This window comes from Anser brachyrhynchus, assembly GCF_964034855.1.
Source record: "Anser brachyrhynchus genome assembly, chromosome: 1".
NCBI classification, from domain to species: Eukaryota; Metazoa; Chordata; class Aves; order Anseriformes; family Anatidae; genus Anser; species Anser brachyrhynchus.
The window spans coordinates 166,363,315-166,371,942 of NC_137694.1; the positions used below are offsets into that span (position 1 = coordinate 166,363,315).

An 8,628-nucleotide genomic window follows, 5' to 3' on the forward strand; every position below is an offset into this window, starting at 1 on the left:
CCAGCCTAGGTGATTCTGTGATTCTATGTGAAATATTCCAGTACATGATAGTCCGCAACCTGTAGATACTTAACCCATTGAGAAGGATTCGCTTATACTGTAAGCAGCTCACTGGTCTTGTGAAAGAAGAAGGAAGTTTCCTGGTTTCCAATTAGTTTTCTTTGGAGATGACAAGATATCAAATATAGTACAAGGTATAATCAACAACCAGAGACTGGGCTTGCACTACAGATTTTTAGGCTCACAAAAAACCCTCATCGGTGTTGTTATTGCTTCATCTGAACCAAGACTAGCATAGTAAAAAATTGTTTCATCCTGCATTTTGGAGACTAATCAAGTCTCATCCAAACAGACAAATCATGAACAGTATATGAGAAGGGAAGACACAGTAGTGGTCTGGACAAGTCCCAAATCAAAAAGAAATCATGCACATGAGGTATGAAGTGTTGCTGCAAGAGGAAGAAGCTCTTCCTCTTCACTTGGAAATACACTTCCTAGGGCTGAGGGAGGCAGATGTGAGAGGTTTTGCACTGTTCACGGTAAACATTTGAGCCTTGGTAAGTGTTTCTAATATTTGTCAGAAATCATGTACCAGAGGCTGAATCGCTCCTACTGGTGCAGGTTTTGTTCTGAATAAGGAATTAACTGTTAATTGTGCAAGAGAAGAGTTACTGAAGGCCAGATTCTGCTCAGCTAAGCGGAATCATCTTTCTGGGGAGTCGAGAGTATGGAATCATCCCAAATAGTTTATCACTAAGCCCTTAGCTTAGAAGCACAGTCTCTGTAAAAAAGCCCTGCCAGAGGGTGACTTGTCCTGGGTGAGATAGCCACTGATGGTGCCATCTTCCCCCATTAGCAATAAAAGTATAAAAGTTCTATGCCTAAATATGAGTAGGACTAACCTGAGCTTAAGGTAAGTGTAAAGTCATTTTTGGCTTGCTTTATCTCCAGTGCAGGGAAATCTGCACCTGCAGGTTGTGATTCAGCCTGTCTGAGGCCTGAATTGTTCTCTGGAAGTGTTTGTCTTCATCTTTTGTATACATGGGTAGGAGTGAGTGACTTTCTCCTTAAGTACTCCATTTAAGTTTCTGTAGTTTGTAAAGTGATCCTGGGCCTGACTTACCAGTCTGATGGCTAAAGAAGGTCCTTACACGGCAAATCAAATTTTCTGCTCTGAATCACACAAGGCAGGAACACAAACTTGATCAGAAGATCCTGGTCCAAAAAATAATTCTCTTAAATGCTCTTTAATATTCTAAAATTCTTATTATATGTCAATGTATATATATAAGTCTTGAATCATAGTCTTATAGAATAATTTAGGTTGGAAGAGAACTCTGGAGGTCTTGTACCCAATCTCCTGTTCTAAGCACGTTCAGTTATAGCAGGCTGCTCAACACCACACCTCATCAGGTTTTGAGTGTCTCTGAGGATGGAGACCCTACAGCCTCCCTAAGCAACCTGCTCCTGTGTTCAACCATTGTAATGATGTGTTTTTTTCCTACTACCTAACTGCAACTTCCTGTGTTCCAACTTGTGTCCATTGTGCTTTGTGCTATCAGCATGCACCTTTGAGAAGAGTCTAGATTCATCTTATCTTTCCTGTAGCACAGCAAAAAAAATATTGCCATTGCTAATATCATGCCAACTGAGTTTGCAAGGTCTTAAACTTTTTGTCTTAACTTGTTGGACCTGTCCAGAGCTTTGATTTTATTTGGTTTAGTTGTGATATCTGATTTTCATCCAACAAGGTGGCTATGACTAATTTATCTTACTTTTTCTTATCTTTATATGCTACAACAATAGTTTTTGAATAGCTAGTCATAACAGGTAGTTATTCTTTGCAGAATGAAACATTTATGACACCTAACATAATGATGTAGCATAAAGAAATACAAGCCTCCGATTATAGCAGAGGCTTTGAGGAGTAAGGAGGGAGGATATGATGTAGAGGAGTAAAGGTGAGGGGTAATTAAAAATGGCATAAGCTTGGCACTCTAGGCCCAATAGCTATAAACAGCTCACTACTTTTGACCTAAGAAATGCAGACCTGTAACTGCACAAAATTGGTTTATAGGGGTAACAAAAAGAACAAAGTAATAATACCTAGGATACATAAAAGGCACTATATATCATAAATGCATATGTAATACGGAGATGAAAACCAATGAAAAAAAGCAAGGTGTAAAAGTTTGTTAGCAAACAAAAGTGACCCCTAATTAAAATGAGGAAATATCAACATCAAAAATATATCCCACCCAGTACAGGATTCTAGATGCTGATCACTCCTCATAACTCCCCCAAACCCCAAATAGAAGGTGTTGATGTTAGGACAACAAGGGACAAGCAAAACATCAAGAAAAGTGGTAGATACTAGGAACCTTATGTATAACAATATTTAGTATAGCTTATCTGATACTTTTTTTTTTTTTTCTGTATAGTATTCTTTTCTTTATTTTCATCTTCTCTAGCAATTAAAGCAGGAGTAATAATAAAACTTTTAATAGACTTATAAGATTTCTACTAAATGCTTCTTGGCTTCACATGTATAAAGTGTGTCTCCTTTTGCCCACAACAGTATTTTGAAGCATAACATTACCCTTCCATTAGGTAGCTGTAGATGACAGTAGGATCGACCCAAAGGTCTCACCTTCTCCAGGGTGAACAGTTCTTGGTCTCTCAGCTCTCTTCTCTCAGCTCAGTGGCCTCTGCAGTATGGCTTCATTCCAGTACATCACTGTCTTTCTCATGCTCGGGACCCTGAGAATGGATACAGTGGTTTCTCATAAGTGCTGAATAAGGGCAATAATCACATGTCAATACAGACCAGGATGTGGTTGGCCTCCTTCACTGCAAGGGCACACACCTGATTCACATCCAATTTGTTGTCCAGCAGGACCTCACCTTTTCTGCAATGTTGTTTCTTAGACAGTCATTACCAGCCTGCTCTGCTGCATGTGGTTAGTCTGTCCCAGGTACAAGACTTTACATTTGCATTTACTGATTTTATGAGGTTTCCATCAGCCAATTTCTCCAGTCTGCTGATGTACCTCTGAACAGCAGCTCTGCCCACCAGAGTATCAGCTGCTTCCTCCACCAACTTGGTATCATCTGAGAAATGGCTGAGAATGCTTTCTATCCCATCATCAGGTCATTAATAAAAGTGTTAAACAGTATTTGTTAATCCCCTAGGATACTAATAACAATTGGCTGTAAAGTGTTTTGTACCACTGATCACAAAGCAGTGGCAACATCTAAAATGTGAGTGTAAATCAGCATTATTATGTAGCCAGACCTTACAAAACCACATTATCCTTGATGTCCTAATGAGATGTAAGACCACCCCAGAAATTCCAATACATACTCAAAGGAAATTTATTTTTGCATAAAGTGAAAGCCTTAACACCAGCCTATCAAATACCCTCTTCCTTAATACATGTATGTTATATATATGTTCCCAGACCAGTTCTATTTGGATTTGGTGTATTTTAATTATTGTGCCTCAACATCAACAGAGTTATTAAATACTGTGATATTATCCTTCTCTTCACAATTCATTTGCTTGGGGAAACACAGCCTTTTTAAGTAGGCAGTCCAGAAACAAACGGAACATATTTTGACAGGTCTTTTTTTAGAATGAACTAGAGAGAGAGAGAAAAAAAAAGAAAATCTGTTAAAAAACAGGAGTCCACATCAGACTATAAATATCAAAACAATTCCAGCATGAACAGCAGTCAATAAGTCAACAAGGGATTCTACATAAGGAGGAAACATAGGGCTGCTGTAAAAGTCCCTCATTTGAGTCTATTGTTAATCTATGCAACAGAAGATTGCAGGTAACTGCAAAGATTTGGCTGAGTTGTATTATGGACTATGCAAGGAAAGTGGTAGCTGATGGTATTAGCATAAGTTGGCTAGAAAGAAATGTATTGTATGGTTATAAACAATCATGAAAACAGTACAGTAATATAAAGAAGAATCATATTCCATTATGGACAAGAGATTCATTCAGAAACAATCTTAAATAAAGTGATTGAGCTATTAACCTGAATTCTAAGGCAAAGTATTCACAATCTTATACATCATCTTGTTGTCAGTGTATCTTTCAGGTAGCTTAGATATGACAATTATCACTGTTACTGCTTTCTGGCACCTAGCATCCCTCAGGGAACAATTAGTACAGTTGTGGCATGAATATATGCTAGGTTTGGAAATACAAAATTTGACTTGCTACTTTGGATGATATCCCATTTGGTCACCCTTTATAATAATGTTTTTTATAAAGAGCTTGTTGAGCAAAAGAATGATCTTTGGCCACACATTTTAGGGAGTATCTTTTCTGTATTTCCTAAATAGAGACATAAATGGGAGCAACTCTTATATCTTTTTGTGTCGGACAAAAGAAGCATTATATAGCAATCTTCTTCACATACACTGACTGTGTTGAACCTAATTGCTTGATTTATAGAAATATAATTTAATAAGCTTTTTGGAATCTTTAGCTATTCTATTCAGAGCGAATATATTTTAAAAGTACAAACAACTTTTGGATGCATTTATATGGACAGAACTGCAGAGTAAATCCACTAAAATCAATGAAGTTTCTCAAAATTTGTACCTGAAATAAAACTCTTAAGCAGAGAAATACTATGCAGCTGTGAATAAAAATAAAAAAAAAAATCTTTCATCTTTCACTGCAATAAAATTATTGTGTCTACCTGAATGGTTCCTTAGTGTCAGTGTCTCTAGACCGAGACATTCCATATAAAACTCACAGGAATTTTAAGCAGCCCAAAATTAGCTAAAGGTGGTTAGTCGGGGGGGGGGGGGGGGGGGGGGTGGCAGGGGGGTCGTTGATTTTGTTTGTTTGTTTGTTTGTTTGTTTTTTCCCTTTAGAGTCAATGCTTGTCTAGATGCATTTCTTACTGAAGGTCAATAAGACTCTCTCACTGTCTCTGTATCTCCAACAGTCTAGGTTATTTTAATTTGAATAATTTAATTTCATGTATAAAAAATTATTCCAAATTACCTGCTTTGATCTTAAAGCATAAATAACTATGAAAACCCTTTGAATATTAAGGTAAGATAAAGTGTGGATATATCATTCACAGGGAGATAAATGCTTAAAAAATATTCATTTTTTACACAGCCTTACATTCACCAACTTTTTTTTTTTTTTTTAACATCAATAATACCCCTTAAAACATTTAAGACCTTTGTCCCTTAAGACGCTTGTCAGGGAATATTGCAGAGAGTACCTGAAAGGTACTTTGAATTTGAAACTATGACTACTCATACCAGCACTGATTCTAAAAGTTCAGTTCAGTTCATCTGCCCAGAAAAAGAAATATCCATGTGGGTCCAATCAACATGGCTTAGTTTTTTAATTTTATTTATCAGCTACCTGAAGCAATGAACTAAACTGGCTGGTCCTATGCTTTCCTTAGGCTGCAAAATATTGACAGCAGAAAGTATTTCTCTAATTATTTCAACAATAAATAAATTACTGACACTTGTAACCTTCTATGGAACAGAATAGAAGCAGAAATTAATAAGAGTGGTGAGAATAGCATAGCCAAGACTTACCACCATGATAGAAATTGGATTAAACCCTCCAGATCACCTATTTTGGGTAACTCAGAAATACCGAAGCTACTAATAACTCACTTCAGGTTTGTGTATAAGAATAGCACACACCTCTTATTATTATTTTTTTTTTATTTTTTAAACAATGATACAAACACCTACTGGAGCTGTTTTCACCCTCTATATTGAGGGACTCACTTGGGTACTCCCTGTTCCCTTTGAAATAAAAGCCATGGTCCCTTATCATACATACAGAGTGACAATCAAAAATACTTTTGATGTTCCTTTGAAACTGATTGTAACACTCATGCAGTATAGCTTGTCTGTTACATCAGGGCAGCAGATATGTTTGCAAGACAAGTAAGGTATTGCACAACGGATGCACATTGTTGGTAACTGTTTTTTGACTAGAGAACTAGCAGGAAATTAAGCAAAAAATTAAGATTCTAAATACCAAGAAAGTTTTGACAATTTATAGTATGTCTTTAGAAATTCATCTTACACATCAAATGCTGACTCACAGGATGTAGCAGATAATATCAGAAAGAATACTGTCAAAGTAATCTTTAAAAATCAATCAGTATCTTCTTTATAGCAAGGAACTTCTTTGTGGTTATAAAATCAAAACACAGAAAAAGGACAAATAGGTCCATTCCTGAGTTGCTCAAAACTACTGGGAATGAGAGCTGTGAAAAAAGAGTTTAAAGTGGTAATAGAATTTGCTAGTGAGGCTCTTATACTCTTACACTAGTTAAATTGATAATGTTACTCTCATTCACACCAAACTAAAAAACAAGTGAGAGAGTGGTCATTCAAATATACAAAAGCTGATTAAATAAGTAGCTTTCCAGCTATTTGTCTTATTGCTTGCTTCAGTTTAAAATTTAGGCCTACCAGATTTGGTCAAATCATTTATTCAGTGAGGTGAGATTACTGTAGAGTCAAATAAAAGGCAAATATATCCTAACTAATTAGTCACACTTATTTGTTGCTATTTAATTTGAGTACCTTATTTTACATTTTATTACTGAGAACTTTTTAGCTAATTTATGTGGTTTTCGCAGCACTGTTTCCAAATGTAAATACAAGTTAGTGTCCTGGTTAGTAGACACTATAACTGTTTCAGTCATCTTTAAAAGATATATCATTGGTGGATTTTGCCCTTATAATCTATTTCTGGATAGCAAAACAGATACAGATTGCATCCATTTCTTATCCATGCAGGCAGTGAAATATTGCAATCCTGATTGCAAGATTTTGGACTCAGTGTGGGATTCACCTGAACAAATTCAGGGACTAGCAATTTGTATCTCTGCTAAGCCCCCCGAGGTTCTTTATATAGCCACTGGAGAGAAAGTGTCACTTCTAGAGTAGACACATCCTAAAGCAGACATCTAAAATAGATGGGATGAATTACCCCTAGAAGTGACTATAGCTTTCCACTGACTATAAAGGGGCTCTCAGGTGGCAAGTTCAGAAGTAGACAATGTTAGGAAGCATGAATCACAATATCCTTGTAAAGAAGAAATAAAGTGAAGTCATTTGTGAAACGCAAACCAGATAATTAACATAATTTGGGGGGGGGGGGGGGGGAAGAGAAGAAAAAGGGGGGGAAGGGAAAAAAAAAAAAAAGAGCAAACACCTGACTTGATTTTCTTAAAGAAAAGAATTATTATGCCAATTTGAATCCTGGAAAAGGGAGCTGAACTCCTTTAAGTTTCTTCTGGAACCAATCATGTATATGGATGTGACATACGTATACAGATGGATGAGCAACCAATTGAAAGTATACCTGTCAATACTATTTCTTCACACAGAAATGATCATTCTAGATGTAAATGATCTAAATAAGTTCCTTTCTCTAGTTTTCCTTAGTGAACTGGACAATATGAAATACTGTCATTAGCACTAAGGAAGAATATTGTGTCTTAATCTGGAGCTATGGGTTTGTATACTTTGGGAACAACAATTAGACTGTGAGAGACATTAATGAGAAGAAGAATATATTTGGAAATATTGAAATAATTTACTGAAGTCAACAGGCTACTTGAAAAGTAACACTTTTTATTCTCAGAAAAGGGGAGGAAATGATGAAATTATATGCATTTGGTGGTTGTTAGGTTTGGTATTGTGCTTCTTTATCTGAAGATATTTAAATTACATGGCAGAACAGCTAAAATTTTTAGAAATCTCTTCCTAAAAAATTCAACTGATGTTAATGAGCTGCTAAGAGTGAGTAATTTGAAGAAGTTGCCTGATGTCCAAAGAAACTAACTACAGTTAAAAATTGGCTGAGCAGATTCACTTCAGGGCTGGTACCTCTCAAAGCAATGGTATTTAGTGAAACACACAAGTGGATTGTACCTGTGCTATTGCCAAAAGTGTATAGCCAGGAAAGCATCATAATGGTCAATATTTGCACAGGTACAGGTCTTCAAAGGCACACGCCTAGAAAAGATCTAACAATACTCATTGATTGATGCTCTGATCCCCAGTCCCTGAAGTGCTGCTTCTGGAATTGATATACAAATACCGTGGCCTCTGTTAGTTCAAAGTGCCTGCAGGTAGGCCAGGTACACTATTTCGGGAATATATACAAGCGCCAGATGCTACTTGGTATCTATTCTTTAAACCATCTGGTTTGGGGCATACATACAACACTAGAGTCAGGCTATTGCTTGATCAATTCTGCCATCTAATGGCTGGATTCAGACAGCTCTTTCCATTGATGCTAAATGCTAAATGCTGGTTTGTAATTGAATCAGACCTTCTGCGATCTGACAGATATTTCTATTCTGTCTCAGGTTCTGAAGTAGGGGTTGTTGTGCTCCCATAAGAGATATAACCATTCTGAAAAAGTATCATTTTTCCTGTGGCTTCTTTACTCGAGAAAGTGAAGCAGGTAGATTCCCTGCTGTGCTGTGCAACTGCTGCTCAGTGGAGACACTGGTATGAGTTCAGACCACCTGGTAAGTAAAAATCCAAAAAACTTCAAAGAACTCAATGCCAAAACCCCAGGAGGAGACTCCCCCTGGACATAGC

The 8,628-nt window shown here is 36.8% G+C and overlaps 1 long non-coding RNA gene across 1 annotated transcript in view; it reads right to left on the minus strand.

Annotated features, from left to right (window-relative positions):
• Positions 1-1,123: 1,123 nt before the first annotated feature.
• Positions 1,124-8,628, minus strand: part of LOC308187809 — a 114,088-nt gene continuing 106,583 nt past the window's right edge. Inside the window, exons 2-3 of the long non-coding RNA XR_013944935.1 lie at positions 2,651-2,792; positions 1,124-1,215 (exon numbers count right to left, since the gene is read on the minus strand). This is a non-coding gene — a long non-coding RNA (uncharacterized lncRNA). The remainder of the gene's footprint in view (positions 1,216-2,650; positions 2,793-8,628) is intronic.